The sequence below is a fragment of the Jaculus jaculus genome, chromosome 8 (assembly GCF_020740685.1).
Source record: "Jaculus jaculus isolate mJacJac1 chromosome 8, mJacJac1.mat.Y.cur, whole genome shotgun sequence".
NCBI classification, from domain to species: Eukaryota; Metazoa; Chordata; class Mammalia; order Rodentia; family Dipodidae; genus Jaculus; species Jaculus jaculus.
Window position 1 is genome coordinate 10297701 of NC_059109.1, and position 24191 is coordinate 10321891.

General features: G+C 45.2%; 1 protein-coding gene across 6 annotated transcripts in view; it reads right to left on the reverse strand.

Moving 5' to 3' along the window:
* Window positions 1-24191, reverse strand: part of Usp49 (ubiquitin specific peptidase 49) — a 66658-nt gene that overhangs the window by 34206 nt on the left and 8261 nt on the right. For 5 of the 6 annotated variants that reach the window (XM_045156074.1, XM_045156075.1, XM_045156076.1 and 2 more), the window contains exon 3: window positions 9737-9807. The exons of the other annotated variant lie outside the window; for it this stretch is intronic. The gene's annotated coding sequence lies outside the window, so the exon portion shown is untranslated. The remainder of the gene's footprint in view (window positions 1-9736; window positions 9808-24191) is intronic. 6 annotated transcript variants of the gene reach the window in all.

Below are 24191 nucleotides of genomic sequence, written 5' to 3' on the forward strand. Positions count from 1 at the left end.
GCCCAGGCTGACCTGGAACTCAACATATAGTCTCAGGGTGGCATTAAACTCACACAGATCCTCCTACTTCTGCCTCCTAAGTGCTGGGATTAAAGGCATGCACCATCACACCTGGCCAAGTAAAAATTTTTATTTTATTTTATTATTACAGATATACTTAGTATGACTACTTCCTATGTTGGTACCATCCTTTCCGTTGTCCCTGCCCCCATTCCATTGGGGCCCACCTCAGTAGGATTGCTGGTATTCCCCATGGGGCTAGGGGTTATGCATTGTGAGAGCAGTAGTCAGATATGGGGGGGCGTAAAATATATATATTTTAAAGCTTTCCTCAGAGCTGAGGAGATGGTTCAGTGGTTAGAAGTTCTTGCTTGCAGCCAGGCGTGGTGATGCACGCCTTTAATCACAGCACTCGGGAGGCAGAGGTAGGAGGATTGCCAACCTGAAACTATGTGATGAATTCCAGGTCAGCCTGGACTAGTGTGAGACGCTACCTTGAAAAACCAAAAAAAAAAAAGCTTTTGCTTGCAAAGCCTGCTATCTGGGGTCAATTCCCCCCACAAAGCCAGTTGCACAAAGTAGCACATGGGTCTGGAGTTCATGTGCAGCAGCAAGAGACCTAATGCACCCATTTTCTCCTCCTACCTCTTTGTCTCTACTCTCAAATAAATTAAAAAAAATTTTTTTGAGCCAGGCATGGCGGCACATGCCTTAAATGCCAACACTCGGGAGGCAGAAGTAGGAGGATCGCTGTGAGTTCAAGGCCACCCTGAGACTACATAGTGAATTCCGGGTCAGCCTGGGCTAGAGTGAGACCCTACCTTGAAAAAAAAAAATTTTTTTTAAATTTTCTTCAGGAAGATGAGACTCAGGAGCTTAGAAGACGACTCAGGCCTATCTCAAGGCACAGCATTCAAAAGACCTGGATTCACTCTCACGCACAGAGAAGGAAGGACGGAGGAAGAGAGAAGGAAGGGAGGGGAGGAGGAGGACTGCACACACACTAGGCAGAAAGTGAAAAGGCCATTGGTTTAGATGCTACCCTCTTCAAAGTGTGCTTAACTTAGCCTGGAACATTTGGAAGTCTTGCTGGGCGTGCTACAGCCTTCTTCAAGCCCAGTTTTATGGAACGCTTAACTATAATCCCCGTCTTTTTTATCCACAATGTGGTATATCGCAGGCTTTCCTCAAAGTCATGATCTTCCTGTCTCAGCCTCTCAAGTGCTACGTCACAAGTGTGCACCACCAGGCCAAGCACTGATTCAACTTTCAAGTCCTTGAGTAATGATGATGTCACTGTCATCTTTGCAGCCCAGGCCTCACCCAGAGGCCTGCACGGTTCATCAGTAAGTGAAGCTTCAGTGGATGGATGTGTCTACTGAAGCCGTGCCCAGTACAGATGCAGCCATGAGTTCTGCCACAGCAGCCACTACGCTACACCTCCATTAATGCCATGGTAAAGCCGACAGTAAAGACAAATGGAAACAGTGTGAGTGTGTGAGAGAGAGAGAAGTATTGGGGAGCGGCTTCCAGGCCCATCACTCAGGCATCCTGGCTCCTGAGCAGTCAAGTCTGTCTCTAATTAGAGACCCACCAAAACGGGAGGAAAACCTATTCTGTGGTGAGACTTTCCCCTGCACAATGGGTGTAATCAGTATTACCTCTTCCCCAGGGTTGTAATAAAAGGGAGATTTCCATGGTAATAGCATCTAAGCCTGCCAGCTCCAGCTGCTTTATCCTCCTAAATGATGTTAGTGTCCATGTGCTGAGAGCCCTGAGTGCTCACAGTGACCAAGACTCCCGGTCACCGCCCCCCACAGCCCACCAGTCCCCAAATCTTATTGATTCTTCCTTACGTTTTGCTTTCTCTCCATCACCTTTTCTCGGGGGAGGGGTGGGGCCTGAGTCAGCCCAGATGACCCTCCTGCCTCTATGCCCCTCAGTGCTGCCATTACGGGCACGCACTACCGTGCCATGTTTTCTCCCTCACATCTTAACACTGACCAAAAAGACTCCAAGCTGTGCTCAGCACTGCAACATCTCTATCACACCTTCCAAGGCTCAGGGTCTATTGCAGAAGAGGTGATGGAAAGAATGTAAGAGCCAAAGGAAGGGTAGGACTCCTTACAACATGCTCCCTCCAGACACAAAATGGCCTGGATATCCATGACCTCACAGTACCTGACACTACCTACATAAGACCATCATAATAGGAAGAAAAGATGATGACATCAAAATAAAAGGATATTTTTTATAATCATGGAAGTTAATAAAAATTGGAAAAAAATTAAAATATATTAAAAAGAGAGAGAATGAGCACGCCAGGGCTTCCAGCCACTGCAAAAGACTTCCAGAAGCCTGCACCACCTTGTGCATCTGGCTTAACCTCTGAGCCTCTCTCCAGCCCCTGCAATTTACCACTTTCTAAACACAGTGTATATTTACTTGTCTATTCCTTTTTCAAGATTGGAAGCTCTAGGAGGAAAGGCAGTTCTGTCTATTTTGGTCACAGCTGTCCCTCAGTGTTGAAACAGTACCTCACAGAAAACAGGGGATCAGGGGCTAGAGAGAAGGCTTAGCACTTAAGGTACTTGCTTGCAAAGCCTAAGAATCCAGGTTCAATTCTCCAGGTCTCATGAAGCCAGACGCACATGGTGACACATGCGTCTGGAAATCCTTTGCAGTGGCTAGAGGCACTGGCATGCCCATTTTTACTCTTTCTGTCTCTAATAAATAAATAAATAAAAATAAAAAATAGAGTCATTTTTGGTTGGGCATGATGGCACACACATTTACTGCCAGCACTGGGGAGGTAGGGTCTCATTCTAGCCCAGGCTTACGTGGAATGCGTCTCAGAGTGGCCTCGAACTCATGGCAACCCTCCTACCTCTGCCTCCCAAGTGCTGGGATTAAAGGCATACGACATCATGCCTGGCTGGAGTGTCTTTTTTTTTTTTTAAATATTTTTATTTATTTATTTGACTTAGAAGGGGGGGGAGAATGGGCACAACAGGGCCTCCAGCCACTGCAAATGAACTCCAGATGCGTGCGCCCCCTTGTGCATCTGGCTAACATGGGTCTTGGGAATCGAACCTGGGTCCTTTGGCCTTGCAAGCAAACGCCTTAAACACTAAGCCATCCCTCCAACTCCCCCCGCCCCTTTTTTTTTTAATGAGAGAGAGCATTGGTGCACCAGGACCTCCAGCCACTGTAATCTAGCTTGAGACACATGCACCACCTCGTAGACAGATGCAATCTTGCTCATGTGTCACTTTGTGCATCTGGCTTACATGGGATCTGAGGAATCAAACATGGGTCCTTAGGCTTCACAGGCAAGCACCTTAACAGCTGAGCCATCTCTCCAGCCCTCAGTGATTATTTTCTAAAGGATGTGTATGTCTAGGAGGATCAGAAGTTCAAGGTCATCCCCAGCCACACCTAGTGTTTGAGGTTGACTGGGGCTACATGAACCTCAAAAAAAAAAAAAGCTACCTCCACCGCCACTTGCTGCTTCACTGCTGTGGCCCACAGCGCTGAGCAGGTCTGCGTTCAACCCCAAGCTGAGTGGGCCACTCTCACTGCCCGGGGAGGAAGTTCACACTCCTCAACGTGGCTCATCACGTCCTTCACAGCCCCGTCCTCTCCTCTCTGGCCCAGCTCTTACTCCTCATTCATGACAGCTCCAGCTAGGCGTTTACCACTCATCATCACCCTGGCCACCCGCTCTTTCTTAAAGGGACCCGTATTTATCCCTCACATCTTGATATAGGGTCACCCCTCAGCCATGGTTTCTCTTCATGGAGTTCTAATGACCTGCAGTCTGGTGGCACTGCCTTGGCTCCCAGAATCCTTCTCCGGAGGCACCACTAGAAGTCAGCAAGAGCCTGACGTCACATCACCACGCAGGTGTCACTCATGTCCCCCATCTCACAGCAGGGGCACTGTTAGCTCCCTTCACACAGAAGGGTGAGGGAGGACTGGGGAGATGGCAAAGCAGGTAAGTGTGCTTTGCCCAGCGTGACCACTCATGCCTGTAACCCTGGTGCTGCTGAGGGGCGTGGAGACAGGAGGATGACCAGGGTTAGCTGGTCAGTCAGCTAACTGAAAACTGTGGAGCTCCAGGTTGAGAGATCCTGTCTCGAGGAAATGCAGCGGAGCAGAGAGAGGAGGACGGCTACCATCCTCCTCTCGTCCTTGCATTGATGTCATGGAGCGATCCCGTGGGGACACATTCGTGCATGTGCCACATGGACACGTGCACCGCAAACAACACCCACACTCGCCAAAAAGGGCGCGTGCACTGCAACGGGATATGCTAATAGAGAGCAATCAAATCCATGTAACCGTTATTATTTAAGTAATTTAATTTAAGCTCTAGGAGGAAAGGCAGTTCTGTCTACTTTGGTCACAGCTATCCCTTACAGTATCGAAAACAGTACCTCACAGAAAACAGGGGCTCAGGGCCCAACGATGTAAATTAATCATCATCATAATTCTGTATATTTAGGAAAAAAGCACAGTAATGGGATAAAACCACAATACATGGTTTCCACATCCACAAATTCAACCAAGTATGGATCAAAAATGTTTGAAAAGCAAATTGTATCTGTGCTGAAAACGTTCAGACGGGGGCTAGAGAGATGGCTTAGCAGTTAAGGCACTTCCCTGTGAAGCCTAAGGATCCAAGTTTGATTCCCCAGTACCCATGTAAGCCAGATGCACAAGGTGACACATGTGTCTGGAGTTTGTTTGCAGTGGCTAGAGGCCCTGGTGCACCCATTCTCTCTCTCTCTCTATGTAAAATAAATATATAAAATATTTATTTATTTTATTATTATTATTATTATTTTTTGGTTTTCCGAGGTAGGGTCTCACTGTATCCCAGGCTGACCTGGAATTCACTCTGTAGTCTCAGGGTGGCCTCGAACTCACAACAATCCTCCTATCTCTGCCTCCCGAGTGCTGGGATTAAAGGCGTGCGCCACCATACCCGGCTTGTTTCATTTTTATGTATTTATTTGAGAGAGACAGACAGAGAGAGAAAGAGGCAGACAGAGAGAGAATGGGCGCGCCAGGGCCTTCAGCCACTACAAACTCCAGATGCGTGTGCCACTTTGTGCATCTGGCTTAAGTGGGTCCTGGATTTGAGTCTTGAACCAGGGTCCTTAGGTTTCACTGGCAAATGCTTAACTGCTAAGCCATCTCTCCAGCCCACATAGGTTTTTATTTATTTATTTATTTTGTTTTTCGAGGTAGGGTCTCACTCTAGCTCAGGCTGACCTGGAGTTCAGTCTCTAGTCTCAGGGTGGCCTTGAACTCACAGCGATCCTCCTACCTCTGCCTCCCGAGTGCTGGAATTAAAGATGTGCACCACCATGCCCAGCCCACATAAAATGTTTTGACAAAATATTCAGATGTTTTCTCTTGTTATTGAGTAAAAAACAGCAAGAAATAGTTTAGCACTTGCATGTCATCAAGTATTGTAGGTAATTTAGAGATGATTTAAAGTACCTGGGAGTGCTGGTGTGGTGGTTTGATTCAGGTGTCCCCCATAAACTTAGGTGTTCTGAATGCTAAATTCTTAGCTGATGGAGATTTGGGAATTAATCCCTCCTGGAGGGCATGTTTTGTTGGGGGCGGGCTTATGGGTGTTACAGCCAGTGTCCCCTTGCCAGTGTTTGGCACACTCTCTATTGCTGTTGTCCACCTGATGTTGGCCAGGGGCTGATGTCCCCTCTGCTCACGCTGTCACTTTCCCTGACATCGTGGCGCTTCCCCCTCAAGCCTGTAAGCCAAAATAAGCCTTTTATTCCCCACAAGCTGCTCTTGGTTGGGTGATTTCTACCAGCAATGCAAAACTGACTGCAACATCTGGAAAGATGATTTAGTGGTTAAGGTGCTTGCCTGCAAAGCCTAAGGCTCTAGGTTCGACGCTCCAGGTCCCATGTAAGCCAGACACAAGTTGGCGCATGTGTCTGGAGTTCGTTTGCCATGGCTGGAGGCCCTGGTGCACCCATTCTCTCTGTCTCTAATAAATAAATGAATAAATCTTTTTTTTTTTTTAAATAAAATTAAGTACCTGGGAGAAAGCCAGGTGTGGCAGCACAGCCTTCAGGAAACTTTCCCTTTCTCTCCAAGAGCAGGGCAGTGTTCCTTCTGTGTATCTGGGCTGGAATGTGGCTCAGGAGTAAAGAAATTTGCCTGGTACTGTGAGGCCCGGGTTCTACCCCCGCCCCCCAGCATCAGGGGAGAGAAAAATCCCTGAATCTAACTTCATACCAGACTTGACTACCAACTCACAAACCACACAGCAAAGGACTTCATAAATGATAACTGACATTCCCCAAGATATAGTCACCAATATTTAGACTGGAAGGAAATTCTACCAGGAAAACTTACTTGGTTTCTTTAGTAAACAGAAGAAAAGAAAAAAGAGAACAATTAATGAACTGCAGCGCTTGGCTTTCCCTGATTCACACATGGGCTGGTTTAGCAATAAAGGCGCTTGCCTGCAAAGCCAAGGGACCCAGATTTGATTCCCTAGCACCCACGTTAGGCAGATGCACAAGGTAGCACATGTGTCTGGAGTTGGTTTGCAGTGGCTGGAGGCCCTGGTGCGCCCATTCTCTGTCTCTCTCAAATAAATAAATAAAAATTAAAAAAAAAAAAAAAAGAGCCGGGCGTGGTGGCGCACATCTTCAATCCCAGCACTTGGGAGGCAGAGGTAGGAGGATCTGAGTTCCAGGCCACCCTGAGACTACAGAGTGAACCCCAGGTCAGCCTGGGCTGGAGCAAGACCCTACGTCTAGTGCTGGGATCAAAGGCGCGCGCACTGGGCACTGCACATCCTTTTAATGTCCGAGATAAATGAGGAGAGCCAGGCGGGCTCTTTTGCTCCTAGATGCAGTCAGTTTCACGTTTCCCGATCTTCGGAAAGCTTATTGCTCACCCCTGTGTCAATCAGGGTGGGAAGAGCAACGGGTTAGTGTTGTTTTGAAAATCCTGCTAACCTTATCAGCACCTGCAGGCGTTGGTGCATCTGGAACCACTCTTCTAGATACTGCTGAGGGGCATGTATGCTCAGATATTGCATCAACATTCAGAAGAGATTCCCAAACAACAGAAGGCTTTGGCTTTAAAAAAAAAAAAAAAAAGATGGAGAAAATAGAAAAGAAAACATCACTACCTACTCAGAGATGCAATAAAAGCAAAGCCGGGGCATCCTATCAGCACGTTGCTACTTTAAATATCATTCTTTGTCCTCTCACACTAATCTCAACAGGAAGGAAACTACCAACTGCAGAAAAATAGGAAAAGCCAGTGGTTCTCTCTGACAAGACAAACCCCAGAATAAAAACCACATGCTACACCTCTGTCCATTCCACGGACAAATGCTGGCAGCTAACATTCATTTACTGGGAAGACTGTCACTTGTAAGTGACATTCTAATTATAAGACCCATAAGTCACCTTTGTCCTGGCTTTTTCCTTCTGAACAACTTTCTGCTGGATGTCATTCAGATATTTAAACAGGACAAAAGAACAGTTTCCCATTAGTGACCAGTTCCAGACTACTGCGCTGTATCTTTCAATCTATCACTTCTATGAATAACAGCTAAATGGCAGTCTACAAATCAATGCACCTCAATCCCTTCGAAAAAGGTACTGGTCTTTTAGCTAATTTAACGGATCTCCATCTGCTACAAACAATTTGTAAGGAAAGAAAACAACTGTGCTCAGACACAGTCAGGAAAAAGAGTTCATGAGGGCTGGAGGGATTTCTTAGTGGTTAGCGCTTGCCTATGAAGCCTAAAGACCCCGGTTCGAGGCTCCATTCCCCAGGACCCACGTTAGCCAGATGCACAAGGGGGCGCACGCGTCTGGAGTTCATTTGCAGTGGCTGGATGCCCTGGCATGCCTATTCTCACTTTCTCTCTCTCTCTGTCTGTCGCTCTCAAATTTAAAAAAAAAAAAAAGAGTTCACGAGGAATCATGTCACATCACCCCCCCATCCCAACACTTAAGATACCCAGGCAGTCTCGATGTTGCACGCCAACAACGCCAGCTGCCTGTGAAGCTAGGGCATGTCAGCCTGGACTACTCAGCAGGACCCTACTTCAATATAAAAAGTAACACAGGGTATAGTGACACACGCCTTTAATCCTGGCACTTGGAAGGCAGAGGTAGGAGGATCACCATGAGTTCGAGACCATCCTGCGACTATATAGTGAATTCCAGGACAGCCTGGGCTCTATAGCAAGACCCTACCTCAAAAAAACAAAAATAAAAATAAAGCAAAAAAGAGGGCTAGGAGTGTGGCTCAGTGGCAGAACGCTTGCCTGGAATGCACCAGGGTACAAGACACTGAGTTCACTCCCAGTAATATGCAAACACACAACCAAGCCAGGTGAAGTGGCTCATGGTGTAATCCAAGCAGTCAAAAGGCTTGCCGTGAGTTCTAGGCCAGCCTGGGATGCTGTGGTAGTGACTGTCACAATGCAAACAAAACAAAAGCAGCTAATGGGAGGAAAGGTTTTTGGTTTTTTTTTTTAATATTTTTATTTTTATTGATTATGAAGGGAGAGAGAGAATGAGAATTAGTGCACCAGGGCTTCTACCCACTGCAAACAAACTCCAGACTTATGCGCCACCATGTGCATCTGGCTTACATGGGTTCTGGGGGATTAAATCTGGATCCTTAAGCTTGACAGGCAAGTGCCTTAACCGTTATAGGCCATCTCTCCAGACCTTTTTTTTTTTCCTGAGGTAGGGTCTCATGCTAGCCCAGGCTGACCAATTCATTATGTAGTATTATGACCAATTCCAATTCCAATTCATTATGTAGTCTCAGGCTGGCCTCAAACACATGGCACCACTTCTACCTCAGCCTCCTCAGTGCTAGATTAAAGGCTTGCCCCACCACACCCGGCTGTTTTAGTAGTCCTGCTCTCTTGCGGGTCTCTGGGTCCCATTTCGTCTTTAAAAAGGACTGGGTCTCCTCTTAATTTGCAGTGCTGCAGAACGCACAAGCTTGGACTGGTGAGAAGGCACAGAGGTCAAGAACACTTCCTGTGTAGGCATGAGGGCCCGAGCAGGCCTGAGAGACCGCGTTGCGTTTGATCGCAGGATCCACATAAACACCTGGGCGAGGGCATGAACATCTGTTACCCCAGACTCCAGGATCAGTAAAGAAATAAGACTCCAGGCTGGAGGGATGGCTTAGCAGTTAAGGCGCTTGCCTGCAACGCCAAAGGACCCAGGTTCAATTCCCCAGGACCCACGTTAGCCACATGCACAAGGGGGCACACACATCTGGAGTTTGTTTGCAGTGGCTGGAGGTCCTGGTGCACCCATTCTCTCCCTCCCTCCCTCTCTCTCTCTCTGTCAAATAAATTAATAAATAATAAGAAATATTAAGAAAAAAGAAATAAGACTCCGGCTCAAATAAGAATGCTCAGCAGAGCAATGGACACCTAATGTTTCACTGGCCACCACAGAGGAGCACCAGGGGCGCCACAGGAGCACAGACATGTGCCTATGCCACATATGTACATAAGCATGACAGAAAAGAGAAACACGCGCAAGTTTAAAGGATGCAGGTAAGGTTGAATCGCGAGATAAAATGAATCATGACTGAGCACTAACTCTGACAGGATCACAATGTTGCACACTGGCCGTATATGATGCTAGTACAACTGCTTCCATTAATAAGCTCTTAGTATAGTTTCACCTCTTACCCATTAAACAAGTTTTTTCCATCTTCTTCCATATTAATCCACAATCATTGACTGGGTTTCTTCTTTATTACCTAAGAGGGGAAAAAGATTTCAGTAAGCCTGGGCTGATACATGGCAATACAAAAAAAAAAAAATCAATTTCATGAGTTTTAGTGGATCATTATACAGTAAACCCCCTTCAAGTCTTCAGAGTTGAAATTAAAAGAGTGAAGAAAGGGCTGGAGAGATGGCTTAGCAGTTAAGGCACTTGCCTGTGAAGACTAAGGACCCACATAAGCCAGATGCACAAGGGGGCGCACGCGTCTGGAGTTTGTTTGCAGTCGCTGGAGGCCCTGGCGCACCTATTCTCTCTCTTTCACACATAAATAAATAAAAATATAAAATAAATTTTGAAAAAAACCCACAGTAGGCATGGAAGCAGGATTCTGAGGGCAGCCTATGTTTATAGCACAACCCTGAATCACCAATCAAGATACAATTGCTTGTACAAGAGGCTATAAAGAAATGGGGAAGGGAGGGTCTGGAGGGATGACTTAGTGGTTAAAGCACTTGCCTACAAAGCCAAAGGACCCAGGTTTGATTCCCCAGGACCTACTAAGCCAGATGCACAAGGTGGCGCATGTGTCTGGAGTTTGTTTGCTGTGGCTGGAGGCCCTAGTATGCCCATTTCTCTCTCTCTCCCCCTTTTTGTCAAATAAACAAAATATGTTAAAAAAAGAAAAAAAAAGCACTTCTAAAAATAAAAATAAAGGTACTTCTGTGTATTTGTTTCAGGTATTAAAAATTGTACTTTATCTCTTTATATAATCAATTTTCAGAATTTAAAAATCATGCTACCAAACTACTCAAGTATCAAAAGCTAAAATTATTTATGCTTCAATGAAATACACAGCAGTACAAGGTGGCATGAGATGATTCTTTTGTGTTAATTGGGTGCATGGCCTCTGTGGACGCAGTACGTATCCTTAATTTCTATGTACAAAGATACTACATAAAGCAAAGATAAGCAGAGTTTATGACTGAATAAATTATACATGCGCTCATGTCTTAGATTACCGACACTTTATTCGGAATTGAGTAAAACTTGATTGGTGTTCCTGGCTGCCACGTAACAGGACGGCAAATGCTCTACTTTGTCCTCCTAATGGCTAACACAAGAATTCCTTTTGGAAAAAACGTCCTTTGTGAAGATGTGCCCCCTGAATAAGGGCCCCCCACCTTTCATGTCTAGTCCCCCGTGAGTTAAGAGGTTCCCTGAAGAATGGCTGTCAAGATTCCAGAATGGTTGTCAAGAAAGGGACACTGCTCTGCAGTAGACAAGGGGAAGAATTTGTTGTTTTATCTCTAAAAGGAATGGAGGAGAAGACTGATGAGAGAAAAGAGAAGGTGGGGTAATGAAGCAAAGCTGGGGTTAGACGGGGGCGGGGCGCGCAGGTCAAGGGAGGGCTGAGCACGTTTGAGAACGGGGTGCTTTACCGGGGAAGTTGTCTGCATTAATGCAAAGCAAGTCTCTCTCCACCTCCATTTTGCTGTCTTTCTTTAGTTAGGTATACAAAATCCACAATGCCCCGTATGAATAGGGCCTTTCTGAAAATCAGAGGCCAAGTGTCACATCTAGATGCACTCAGGACAAAATCAATGGCGCAAAGCAAGAAAGGCCAGACCCACAAGGCAGAAGAGGGTGCACAATCATGAAACTCACAAATATTTTTTATTTTTATTTATTTAAGAGACAGGAGGAGGGAGGGATAGAGAATGGGCATGCTAGATAGAGCCTCTTACTGCTGCAAATACACTCCAGATGCATGTGCCACGTTACACTTTGACTTTATGTGGGTAAGGGGGAATCAAACCTGGGCATTTAACCACTGAGCCATCTCTCCAGTCCATCTCACAAGTATTTTTATTTAATTTAATTTATTTATTTGAAAAAGTGAGGAAGAGGCAGATAGAGAGGAAGAATGGATGTGTGACAGGGCCTCCAGCCACTGTAAACGAACTCCAGATGCATGTACACCCTTATGCATCTGGCTTACATGGGTCCTTGAGAATCGAACCAGGGTCCTTAGGCTTTGCAGGAAAGCACCTTAACTGCTAAGCCATTTCCCCAGCCCTCACAGGTATTTTTTAAGATCTTGTATCATCCACACATACTTTGAGTTGAGGGGTCTGAGTCAAACAACAGGAAAACTAAACTGATAGTGTATTGACAGAGCCTCATATTCACAAAAAGCCCCTTTCTATAGTCCAAGTGACCCAATTTTCAAAGTAAAAATATCACCACCAACATAAAAATGAATTCAGATCCAAACCAAGTAATTCTAGGGCTGGAGAAATGGCTTAGCAGTTAAGGAACTTGCCTGTGAAGTCTAAGGACCCAGATTCAAATTCCCCAAGACCCACGTAAGCCAGATGTACAAGGTGGCACATACATCTGGAGTTTGTCTGCAGTGGCTGGAGGCCTTGGTGTGCCCATTCTCTCTTCTCTCCTGTCCTCTCTGCTTGCAGATAAATAAAATATTAAAGAAAAGAAACAAGTAATTCTAAATGCTTCCCAAAAGCTAACTACATTACTCACATTTGTGTGTGTGTTTATGTGTGGTGGGTGTGCGTGTTGGTGCCTGTGTGTATCAGTGCTTGTTAACTTATGTGTATGTGGAGGCCAAAGGTCAACACTGCTGTCCTCTTCAGTGGCTCCCCCACTATATCCTGAGACAGGGCCTCACTAAACCCAAGCTCACTGATTCAGCTACAGCAGCTAAGTCAGTGAGGCCTAGTGATCTGTCTCTACCTCCTCGGAGCTGGTTTTACAGGCATGTACTACCATGCCTGGCATTTCTTTTTTTTTTTTTTTTTTTAATTTGCAAGGACAAGCAGAAAGAGAGAGAGAGAGAGAATGAGCACACTAGGGCCTCTAGACACTGCAAACAAACTCCAGATACTTGTGCCACTTTGTGCATCTGGCTTTACGTGGGTACTGGGACATCGAACCTGGGTCGTTAGGTTTTGTAGGCGAGCACGTTAACTGCTGAGCCATTTCTCTGGTCTCACCTGGCATTTTTATGTGGCTGCCGGGTATGAGAACTCAGGTCCTCATGGCCGCACAGAAAGTACTTTATACCCACTGAGCCATCTCCCCAGTCCCCCAAGAATCACATCTATTCTAAGCAGAGCTGAAGACATACAACCACATGAGTTTTGGCTTCACAGCCTACACTTGATCTCACCTAAAATGTTGAAAAGCAATATTTTCTGCTTAACATTCTAAGAAGCAGTTATTGTTTTATTTATTTATTTTTTTGCATTGCTGAAGATTGAACCCAGAGCCTGGCATATGCTAGGCAAGCACCTACCGCTGAACTACATCCTCAGCCCAACAGTCACCAATTTGAGAAAGAACAACTTCAATGAATTATAATGACAATCTTAACTTAGAAATGATAGTTAGGTAACTTGTCAATAAGACCACACCTTCCAATATTTTCCAAAAATTAAAGCAATTTGTGATCAAAAGTCTCATACTAGCATGGTATGGTGGCACACAACTTTAATCCCAGCACTCTGGAGGTAGAGGTAGAAGGATCACTGTTGAGTTTGAAGCCAGCCCGAGACTACATAGAGAACATAGAGAATTCCAGGTCACACTGGGGTACAGAGAGACCCTAACCTCAAAAAAAAAGTCTCGTACTAAAATTTGGTCAAGTCTCACATTAGAAATTTTCTTCCCTAGGGCTGGAGAGATGGTTGAGCAGTTAAGGTGCTTGTCTGTGAAGCCTAAGAAACCAAGTTCGATTCTCCAGTACCCATGTAAGCCAGATGCACATGGTGGTGCATGCATCTGGAGTTCCTTTGCAGAGGCTAGAGGACCTGGAGTACCCATTCTCTCTTTCTCTCAAGTAAATAAATTTTCATTTAAAAACTTTAAATAAATTTCTAAAAAAAGCAATTTTCTTCCCTAAATGTCTGTAGGCTGGTTAGGATTAAAAATGCTTTAGGGCCAGGCATGGTGATGCATGCCTTTAATCCCAGAATTTGGGAGACAGATGTAAGACTACCACTGTGAGTTCGAGGCCACCCTGAGACTATACAGTGAATTCCAAGTCAGCATGGGCTAGAGTGAGATACCACCTTTAAAAAAAATGCTATAGGGCTGGAGAGATGGCTTAGCGGTTAAGTGCTTGCCTGTGAAGCCTAAGGACCCCGGTTCGAGGCTCAACTCCCCAGGACCCACGTTAGCCAGATGCACAAGGGGGCGCACGCGTCTGGAGTTCGTCTGCAGTGGCTGGAGGCCCTGGCGCGCCCATTCTCTCTCTCTCTCTATCTGCCTCTTTCTCTGTCACTCTCAAATAAATAAATAAAAATAATAAAATTTTTTTTTAAAAAATGCTATAAGGAGCTGGGGAGATAAATCAGAGGTTAAAGGTGCTTGCTTGCAAAGCCTGCTGGCCCAGGTTCAACTACCTAGTGCCCCCACAAAGCCAGATGCACCAAATGGCACATGTGTCTGGAGTTCATGTGCAGCAGCAAGAGGCCCTGGCAGGCCCATATTCACTCTTGATCCTTTTTCCATCTAATAAACAAACAAGTAAAACACATTTTTAGGAATTCACCTCTTTTATTGTTTCATTTATTAGAGGGAGGGATTGAGAGAGAGAGAATGGGCGTGCCAGGGCCTACAGCCACTGAAAACAAACTCCAGATGCATGCGCCACAATGTGCATCTGGCTAATGTGGGACCTAGAGAATCAAACTTGGGTCTTCTGGCTTTGCAGGCAAATGCCTTAACTGCTGAGCCATCTCACCAGCCCCTCACCTTTATTTCTGAGACAGGGATGGCCTTTAACTTCTCTGTGTATGTGTTGCATATGCATGCATGGTCACATACGTGTGCAAGCATGTGTGTCGGTGCACAGAGGGGTACATTCGAGGGTGTGTGGAGGTGCAGTATGTTGTGCTCAGGAAAGTCCACCTCTACTTGAAACAAAGCCTCTCACCGACTGGAGCTCTCCTTTTAGGCTATACTGGCTGGCAAGCAGGCCTGAGGGATCCACCTCTCTTTGTCTCCCCAGGGCTGGAATTACAGCACCCCCCCCCACCACCACGTGCAGCATTTATGTGAATGCTGGAGATCAAACCCAGGTCCTATGCTTGCAAGGCAAGCATTTTACTGACTGGGCAAACAGGCCAACCCCAACTGTGAACTTCTGATCTCCGCGTCTCTACTTTCCGAGAGCCGGGATTACACGCGTGTGCTAACCCTTCCAGGTTAGTGGTGGTAAGGACTGGTCGCAGGGCTTCCTGGATGTTAGGCAAATACACAATCAACTCAGCTGTATCCACAGCTTAGTCCTTCCAATATGACTCAACTTCTATAGCTCGTAAGAGAGGCTGGCCGGGTATGGTGGAGCACGCCTTTAATTCCAGCACTCCGGAGGCAGAGGTACGAGGATCACCGTGAGCTCCAGGCCAGCCTGAGACTACAGAGTGAATTCCAGGTCAGCCAGGGCTAGGGTGAGACCCTACCTCAAAAACGTTGCACTCCACCAAAAAAAGAAAGAGCAAGCTCCTCTTGCGTCAGCCTCCTGAGTACCTGGGACAAGCATATGCCAACATGACAATTTTCCCCTTAAAAGTTTTTCTTAAGTATTTTACTTATTTATTTGAAAGATAGTGAGAGAAAAACGCAGATAGAGGAAGAAAGAGCGAGTGAGCATGGGTATGCTAGGGCTTTTAGACATTACAAACAAATTGCAGATGTGAATGCCGCCTTGTGCATCTGGCTTTAAATGGGTACTGGGGAATCAATCGGTCCTTAAGATATGCAGGCCTTAACCACTGAGCAATCTCTCCATCCCTTAAAAGAGTATTTTTGTTTATTTGTTTGAAAACAGAGAGAGAGAGAGAGAGAGAGAGAACATGAGCCAAGGCCTCCAGCCACTGTAAATAAACTCCAGATCCATGTGCTAGTTTGTGCATCTGACTTTACATAGGTACTAGGGAAATGAACTCAAGCCAGCAGGCTTTGCAAGCAAGTGCCTTTAACCACTGAGCCATCTTCCCAACCCCAGTTTCCCTTTTAATTTTTAAAATTTAATTAAATTTGATTTTTTTTAGAGCAAGAGAGAGGAATTGGCACACCAGGGCCTCAGCCACTGAAATCAAACTCCAGATGCTTGCGCCACCTAATGGGCATGTGCAACCTTGCACTTCCCTCACCTTTGTGCATCTGGCTTATGTGGGATCTGGAGAGTCAAACATTGGTCCTTAGGCTACCCAGACAAGTGTCTTAAAGGCTGAACCATCTCTATGGCCCAAGTTTCCCTTTCTAAAGTGTGATAAGATACATGATTATGTTACAAAATGTCTTTTTTTTGAGGTAGGGCCTCAATCAAGGTCAGGCTGACCTAAAATTCACTCTGTAGTCTCAGGCTAACCTTGAACTCACAGGGATCCTCCTACTTTGGCCTCCTGAGTGCTGGGTTATAGGCATATACTTCCATGTCTGGCCACAAAGTGTCTTATAGCTTTAAAAAAAAATACTGTTTTAAAAAGAAGAAAAACAAGCTGGGCATGATGGTGCATGCCTTTAATCCCAGAACATGAGAGGCAGAGGTAGGAGGATTGCCATGAGTTCAAGGCCACCCTGAGACTACAGAGTGAATTCCAGGTCAGTCTGGGCTAGAGTGAGACCCTGCCTTGAAAAACCAAAAAAAAAAAAAAAAAAAAAAAAAAAACGGGCTAGAGAGGTGGCTCAGCAGATAAAGGCACACTGCTTGCAAGGCCTGGTGCCCAGGTTCTATTCCACAGTACCCACGTAAAGCCAGATGCACAGTGTGGTGCATGCATCTGGAACTTCTTGGAGTGGCAAGAGGCCCTAACACACCCACTTTCTCTCTCTCCCTCTCTGGAAATAAACTTAAAAAATAAAAAAAAGAAAGAAAGAAAGACACAGTTTATTCTTTCATGCTCATAGGTGTAGTGATTTCATAAAAAGATGCCAGGTCTTATAGATTAACCTAAGTTAAGCACAATATTAGTCAACTACAACAGGGGCTGGGGATGTAACTCAGCTGTGGAGAACTTCCCTAGCAAGTACAGGCCCTAGGCTTGATCCCCCAGCACAGAAAAACAAAACAAAACAAAAAGAATTGCTCCGTATACTTAACAATTTAATAGGAAAAGTAAATCCATAAAGCTAAAAGAAATTAATTGGGTTGGAGAGGCAGCTCAGCAGTTATAGGCACTTGCTTGCAAAGCCTCATAGCCTGGATTTGATTCCCCAGTATCCATGAACAGCCAGATGCACAAAGTAGCATATGTGTCCGTCGTTTGTTTATAACAGCAGGAGACCCTGATGTGCCCATTCTCATTCTGTATGTCTGTCTCTCTCTCTCTCTCTCTCTCAAGAAAATAAATATTAGAAAAAAGATGAAGAAGAAAAGAAAAAATTTCTGGGCATGGTGGCACATGCCTCCCAGCATTCAGGAAGCTGAGGCAGGAAGAATGCCATGAGTTCAAGGCCAACCTGGCCTACACTGTGAGTGCAGGTTAGTCTGGGCTACAGAATGAGAGCCTGTCTCAAAACACAGAAGCAGATCATCATCATCATAATGATAATAATAACGAAGAAGGAGGGGCTGGAGAGATGGCTTAGCAGTTAAGATGCTTGCCTCCAAAGACAAAGGACCCGGGTTTAATTCACCAGGACCCACACAAGCCAGATGCACAAGGGGGCACATGCATCTGGATTTCGTTTGCAGTGGCTGGAGGCCCTGGTGCGCCCATTCTCTCTCTCTCTCCCAAATAAATAAATAAAAATAATTTAAGGGCTGGAGAGATGGCTTAGCGGTTAAGCGCTTGCCTGTGAAGCCTAAGGACCCCGGTTCGAGGCTCGGTTCCCCAGGTCCCACGTTAGCCAGATGCACAAGGGGGCGCATGCGTCTGGAGTTCGTTTGCAGAGGCTGGAAGCCCTGGCGCGCCCATTCTCTCTCTCTCACTCTATCTGTCTTTCTTTCTGTGTCTGTTGCTCTCAAATAAATACATTAAAAAAAAATTAAAAAAAAATTAAAAAAAAATAATTTAAAAAAATAATGAAGGAGGAGGAAGAGGGAGGAGGAAAGAAAGAAGGAAGGAAAAAAGGAAGGGAGGAAGAAGAGGAAGAGGGGAGGATGAAGGGTGTGGTGGCGCCTGCCTTTAAACCCAGCACTAGGGAAGCAGAGGTAGGAGGATCTCTGAGAGTTCAAGGCCACACTGAGAATACAAAATTATTTCTAAGTCAGCTTGGAGCCTGGGCTAGAGTGAGACCCTACCTCAAAATACCAAAAAAAAAAAAAAAAAAAGAAGTGATGAATTGGCCACATGAAATTCAATTCTATTGCACTTCATTTCTATCCAATAAAGAACACCATAAACAGAACGATATTTTGATGGCTGAAAGTCAACCAGGGATTACAGAAATACACACACAATAATGCATGTTAATTAACTATTGTAATTATCGACATACATATATATTTATATAGTTTCTATTTTTTTATTTATTCATTTATTTGAGAGAGTGAGAAAGAAAGAGGCAGAGACAGAGAGAGCACGCCAGGGCTTCCAGCCCCTGTAAACGAACTCCAGATGCATGCACCCCCTTGTGCATCTGGCTAATGTGGGTCCTGGGGAGTTGAACCTGGGTCCTTTGGCTTTGCAGGCAAACACCTTAACCGCTAAGCCACCTCTCCAGCCCTGGTTTCTAGTCTTGTCCAAGAGAATATAGGAAACAAAGGACATGAGGATGCAATGAAATGAAATGTAAATAAATATTCAATCTCACTTAATAATTAGATATATAAATTAAAAAGTTAAAATGACACATTACTAAATGGCAAAAATTAGAAATGGATGCCAGGCATGGTGGCACACCCCTTTAGTCCCTGCACCTGGGAGGCTGAGGTAGGAGGATCACCTTGAGTTTGAGACCAGTCTGGGGCTACAGAGTTGCAGGTCGGCCTGGGCTAGAGTAAGTCCCTGCCTCAACAAAGGTGGGAGGCCCTGGAGAGATGGCTGATCATTTAAGGAGCTAGCTTGCAAAGCCTAAGGATCTGGGTTCGATTCCTTAGCACCTACATAAAGCCAGATACACAAGGCGGCACATGGGTCTGGCATTCATTTGCAGTGGCTAGAGTCCCTTGTGTGCCCATTTTCTTCCCTCTCTCTCTCTCACTCTCTTTCACACTCAAATAAGTAAATAAACATTTTTAAAAACTACAAGAACTTTAGAAGTGTGGACACTACCCAGTGTTGGGGAGGTCACAGGAACGCGATACTGTGCAGTGTGAAGCGATACCAGCACCCGCTGCCGCCGGTACTTGAGTCACAGCAGCACTGCCGAACCTGACCTCAGGAACCCTCCACTCTGCCCATACGCCGTGGCACAAGGCTGTGGCTGCCGGCACTGTTTACAGTAACCAAGGTATCCATCGCTATGGGAATCAGTGCACACCGCGGAATACGACGCTGCTGTTAGGGCCAATTAGCTCCAGCTACACCTGGCAGAAATAGATCTCAACAGTCCTGAGTGAACAAAGTAAAAAACCACAGTATGACCTACAGCAATTTCACCAGAGAATTCTACGAAGATGCACATCAAATCAAAGACGTACAGGAGACACAGTTGAGGAGATGGATGCCTTTGGGGTGGGGGATGAAAATGGGCTTGGGGGTGAAAGCAGAACTTTCATGGGCCAAAGTTAGACTGCCCACACAAATCATTGGAATGCAAAATACAAATTCAGGAAAAATTTTGAACTCAAGCAAACATTTAATCAACAAGAGCTTACCAAATATCTTTAAATTTTTATTGATTCATTTATTTTCAGAGAGAGAAAGAGAATGGGTGTGCCAGGGTCTCCAGACACTGCAAACAAACTCCAGATGCATGCACCACCTTGTGCATCTGGTTTTATGTAGGTCCTGAGAAATCAAACCTGGGTCCTTAGGCTTTGCAGGCAAGCACTGTAATGGCTAAACCATCTCTCCAGCCCCCCTCCCCCCAGATATCTTTTACATGGCAAGTACTATGCAGGAATAGAAACTTTTATTATTTTTAAAGACTTTTAAAACAATTTAAAAATATATATTTTGAGCCAGGCATGGTGGCACATACCTTTAATCCCAGCACTTGGGAGGCAGAAGTAGGAGGATCACGATGAGTTTGAGGCCACCCTGACACTACATAATGAATTCCAGGTCAGCCTGGGCTACAGCGAGACCCTACTTCAAAAAACAAACAAACAACATATATATATATTTTATTTAAACTGGGTGTAGTGGCACACACCTTTAATCCCAGCAATTAGGAGGCAGTGGTAGGAGGATCACCAAGAGTTTGAGGCTACCCTGAGACTACATAGTGAGTTCCAGGTAAGCCAAAGCTAAAGTGAGACCCTACCTTGGAAAACAAACAAAAATTATTTATTTATTTTAAAGGGGTGGGAAAGAGGAGAGAGAGAGAGAAAATGGATATACCAGTGCCTCCAGCCACTGAAAAAACAAAAACAAAAAACACCCTCCAGATGCATGTGCCCCCTTGTGCATCTGGCTTATGTGGGTACTGGGGAATTGAACTTGGGTGCTTAGCCTTTGCAGGCAAGTGCCTTAACCACTAAGCCATCTTTCCAGCCTTAAAACAGTGCTTTAAAAAAGATATGCTTTTGCAATTAAAAAATATTTATATGCTTTTGTGCATGTATGTGTGTGGAAACCAGAGGACAACTTCAAGTTTCACTCCTCAGGCACCGCTCACCCTTTTTGACCTGGAGTGTGCTGAATAGTCTATACTGCCCATGAACCCCAGGAATCCAATTTATCTCAGCCTCCCAGGTACTGAGATTACACATTTGTACCACCACAGATCCTTATGTTTGCAAGGCAAGCACTTTACCAATTGAGCCATTTCTCCAGACCTACTCAAAATATTCTTTAACCAGAAGTATACAGGGAAAGTAACTTATACTAGAAAATATATGGGCTGAGAAAATGGCTCAGCAGTTAAAGGCACTTGCTTGTAAAGCCTGTTGGACCAGGTTCAATTCCCCAGTACCCATTCAAAGCCAGGCACACAGTGATACATATTTCTGAATTTTATTTGCAGCAGCAAAAGGCTCTAATGCACCCATACTCACTCTCTTTCTCTCAAAATAAGTTTAAACTTTTGTTGTTGTTGCTTTCAAGTTAGGGTCTCACTCTAGCCCAGGCTGACGTGGAACTCTGTAGTCCCAAGATGTCCCTAAACTCACAGTAATCCTCCTACCTTTGCCTCCCTAGAGCTAAGATTAAAGGTGTATGTCACCACACTCAGTAAAAATATTTATTTTTTATTTTTATTTACATATTTGAGAGTGACAGACAGAGAGAGAAAGAAGCAGAGAGAGACTGGGAGCACCAGGGCCTCCAGCCACTGCAAATGAACTCCAAACACATGTGCCCTCTTGTGCATCTGGCTTACGTGGGTCCTGGGGAATCCAGCCTCGAACTGGGGTTCTTAGGCTTCACAGGCAAGCGCTTAACCACTAAGCCATCTCGCCAGCCCCAGTAAAAGTATTTTTATAAAAGAAATATATATATACTACAACAAAGTAAGAAACTCATCATTCTTAAATAGGTGCACCAGATTGTACTATGGTTTAAGCTCAGAGTCTTGTGCATGCTGGTTAAGTGTCTGACCTGGAATTCACTAGGTGGCCTCGACCTCATGGTGTTCTTCCTACCAAGTGCTGGGATCAAAGGCGTACACAACCACACTGAGCTGTTTTACTTTTATTTATTTCAGAGCAACAGACACAGAAAGAGAAAGAGGCAGACAGACAGAGAGAATGGGCGTGCCAGGGCCTCCAGCCACTGCAAATTAACTCCAGATGTGTGTGCCCCCTGTGCATCTGACTTATGTGGGTCCTTGGGAACCTCAAACTGGGGTCCTTAGGCTTCACAGGCAAGTGCTTAGCTGCCAAGCCATCTCTCCAGCCCTGATTGTTTTTTTTTGAAACAGGGTTTCATATATTTCAAGGTGGTTTCAACCTCATGATATAGCTGAGGATGACCTTGAACTCCCCCCCACCCACAAGTGCTGGGATTATAGGTATGTGCCACCATGCCTGGCTGGTGCTCTGGCTTAAAAAGAACAAAACACTAAGGCTGAGGGTAGCGGCACATGCCTTTAACCTCATCGTTTGGGAGGCAGGGGTAGGCGGGATGATCACTGTGAGTTTGAGGCCAGCCTGTAAGTACAGAGTGAGAGTTCCGGGAGTCAGTCTTGGCTAGAACAAGACCTTACCTGGGAATGAAGGGCAAGTGCTCATCGAGACCCACGTACTAGAAGAGTGGCCCATAAGCGAGATGACCTCTGCTCACGAGCGCAGAGTCCCGTCAAAAGCCAGATGCCGCCGCTATTAGCAATGATGGCTGAACTGAGCTTTCCTACATTTCCTTACCCAGTTTTCCTTGTGGCCACCTCCAGGTAACAATCTTTATCAAGGATAATCTAATTAGCTTTAACAGGGACCTTAACCTTATTATTCTGATAGAATTACTATCCATAACTACAAAAATAAGTGCTACGGTTTATCTGGTATTCTGGAAAGGTTTTAGGTCAAAACTGATAAATCAATAGACCTTTACTTACCCTTTCTTGGATTTTCAAATTTAAAAAAATATTCATAATAGAAGCCAGTCCTTAAAGCTGTTTCAAAGTCAAATGTTCTTGCTGTTTTAAGGCACCTACATGGTGCACCCAAGGGAGCCCATGGCATCCTGCACATCTTCCTGTGTCAGAAACAGAGAGAGGGCAGGAGGCAGGAAAGAACAGGACCCCAGCAGGACGGAATGCTCAAACTAAGCAATCAATTATCATTTGGTCGTTCATGACCCAAAGGCAGGGCCTCCTTTCCTTTGCAGATGCAGATGCAACCACCATCCCAACCCAGGGGCCCTGGGGCGGCCCTCCCAGCCTTTGCCCGGCAAGAAGCACTGGCCGGAGCCTTGGGAGACAAAGCTAGCGGCTGCTCTCCTCATCATCAGAGCACTGAAGAGGAGCTTCCTGGGCTCTATATTCTTGTCAGACTTCCCTGCTAAATCCTCCCCAAAGCCCACCGCACAGAAAATATCCAGCTGAACCAAGTGTGGGGGCTCTGGGGTCCAGAAGGCTCTAACATTCCTCTATCTGATGAGGGCACAGGAGAAAGGGGAAAGATAATTACAAAGGCCTTTTCAAAACATGTGAAAATTACATTTTATCTCTGATCCTTCCGATGTCCTAACCAACATCTGCCCTCAATCGTTTGCCAGCCCCAGCAACATGGAAGGCTTCACAGAGTAACAGGCATTTTCTTTCACACAGCGAGGCTGGGAAAGATACTAAATTACTAATTAGCTCAAAGGAAGACAAAGAGAGAAAATACCTGTCACAGAATGCTGTTTACAACTTGACATATAATAAAACAAGCCTGAATGTCCCAGGGGCGCCTTACTTCCCAGACTTTATTAACATGTGAATGGAAGAGGGACAGTATTATAGTCCTTAAAAACTGCCCAAGTCTCAGAAACAATAACACACCACTAGAAACAATGCTTTCCAAGTAATTTGTAATTTTCTCATCCTTATGAAAAGGAAATGTTCTTAATTATTACAATCGGCTTTAATAAGAAGCTAAGTTTCATAGCTTTGATAATAGCTTAAAGAGGAAGGAAGGCCCAGCAGTCCACAAGTTCTGTATTTCACATTTGTCAGAGTACAACAAAAAAAATGCGGCGACTTCAGTTACACAGGCTTTCTGCAGGTCATACCTTGATCGGCGTAATGAAGATCAGAATGACCAAAGGTGAGAGGAGCTCAGTTCATTTCCTTAAATCATCACCGTGGGAAAAACTCAAAATCAGGATTAGAAGGGCAGGGGCATGGAATGTTAATATTTCTATTGATTGCCTCCCTGTAAGGCAAATCCAGCTGAATGAATCTCAAGCAACACTCATTCAGCAAGCAGAATGCTTCCCCTTTGATCTCTTCCAGCTCCTTAGAGCCACATGAAGACTGTCAAGATACGAATTTTGGGCTGGGGAGATGGCTCAGCAGTTAAAGGCGCTTGACTGCAAAGCCTCTCAGTCTAGGTTTGATCCCCAAGACACATATAAAGACAGAAGTAGGGGCTGCAGAGATGTCTTGGTGGCTGAGGCCTTTGATGCAAAGACAAAAGATCAAGGTTCAATTCCCCAGGACCCACGTAAGCCAGATGCACAAGGTGGTATACGCATCTGGAATCCATTTGCAGTGGCTAGTAGTGTGCTCATTCTCTATCTGCCTCTTTCTCTCTCAAATAAATAAATAATTCTTAAAATGTTAAAAAAAAAAAAAGTAAAGACGGAAGTACAAAATGGCAAATGTATTTTGAGTTTATTTGCAGGGGCAAGAGGCCCT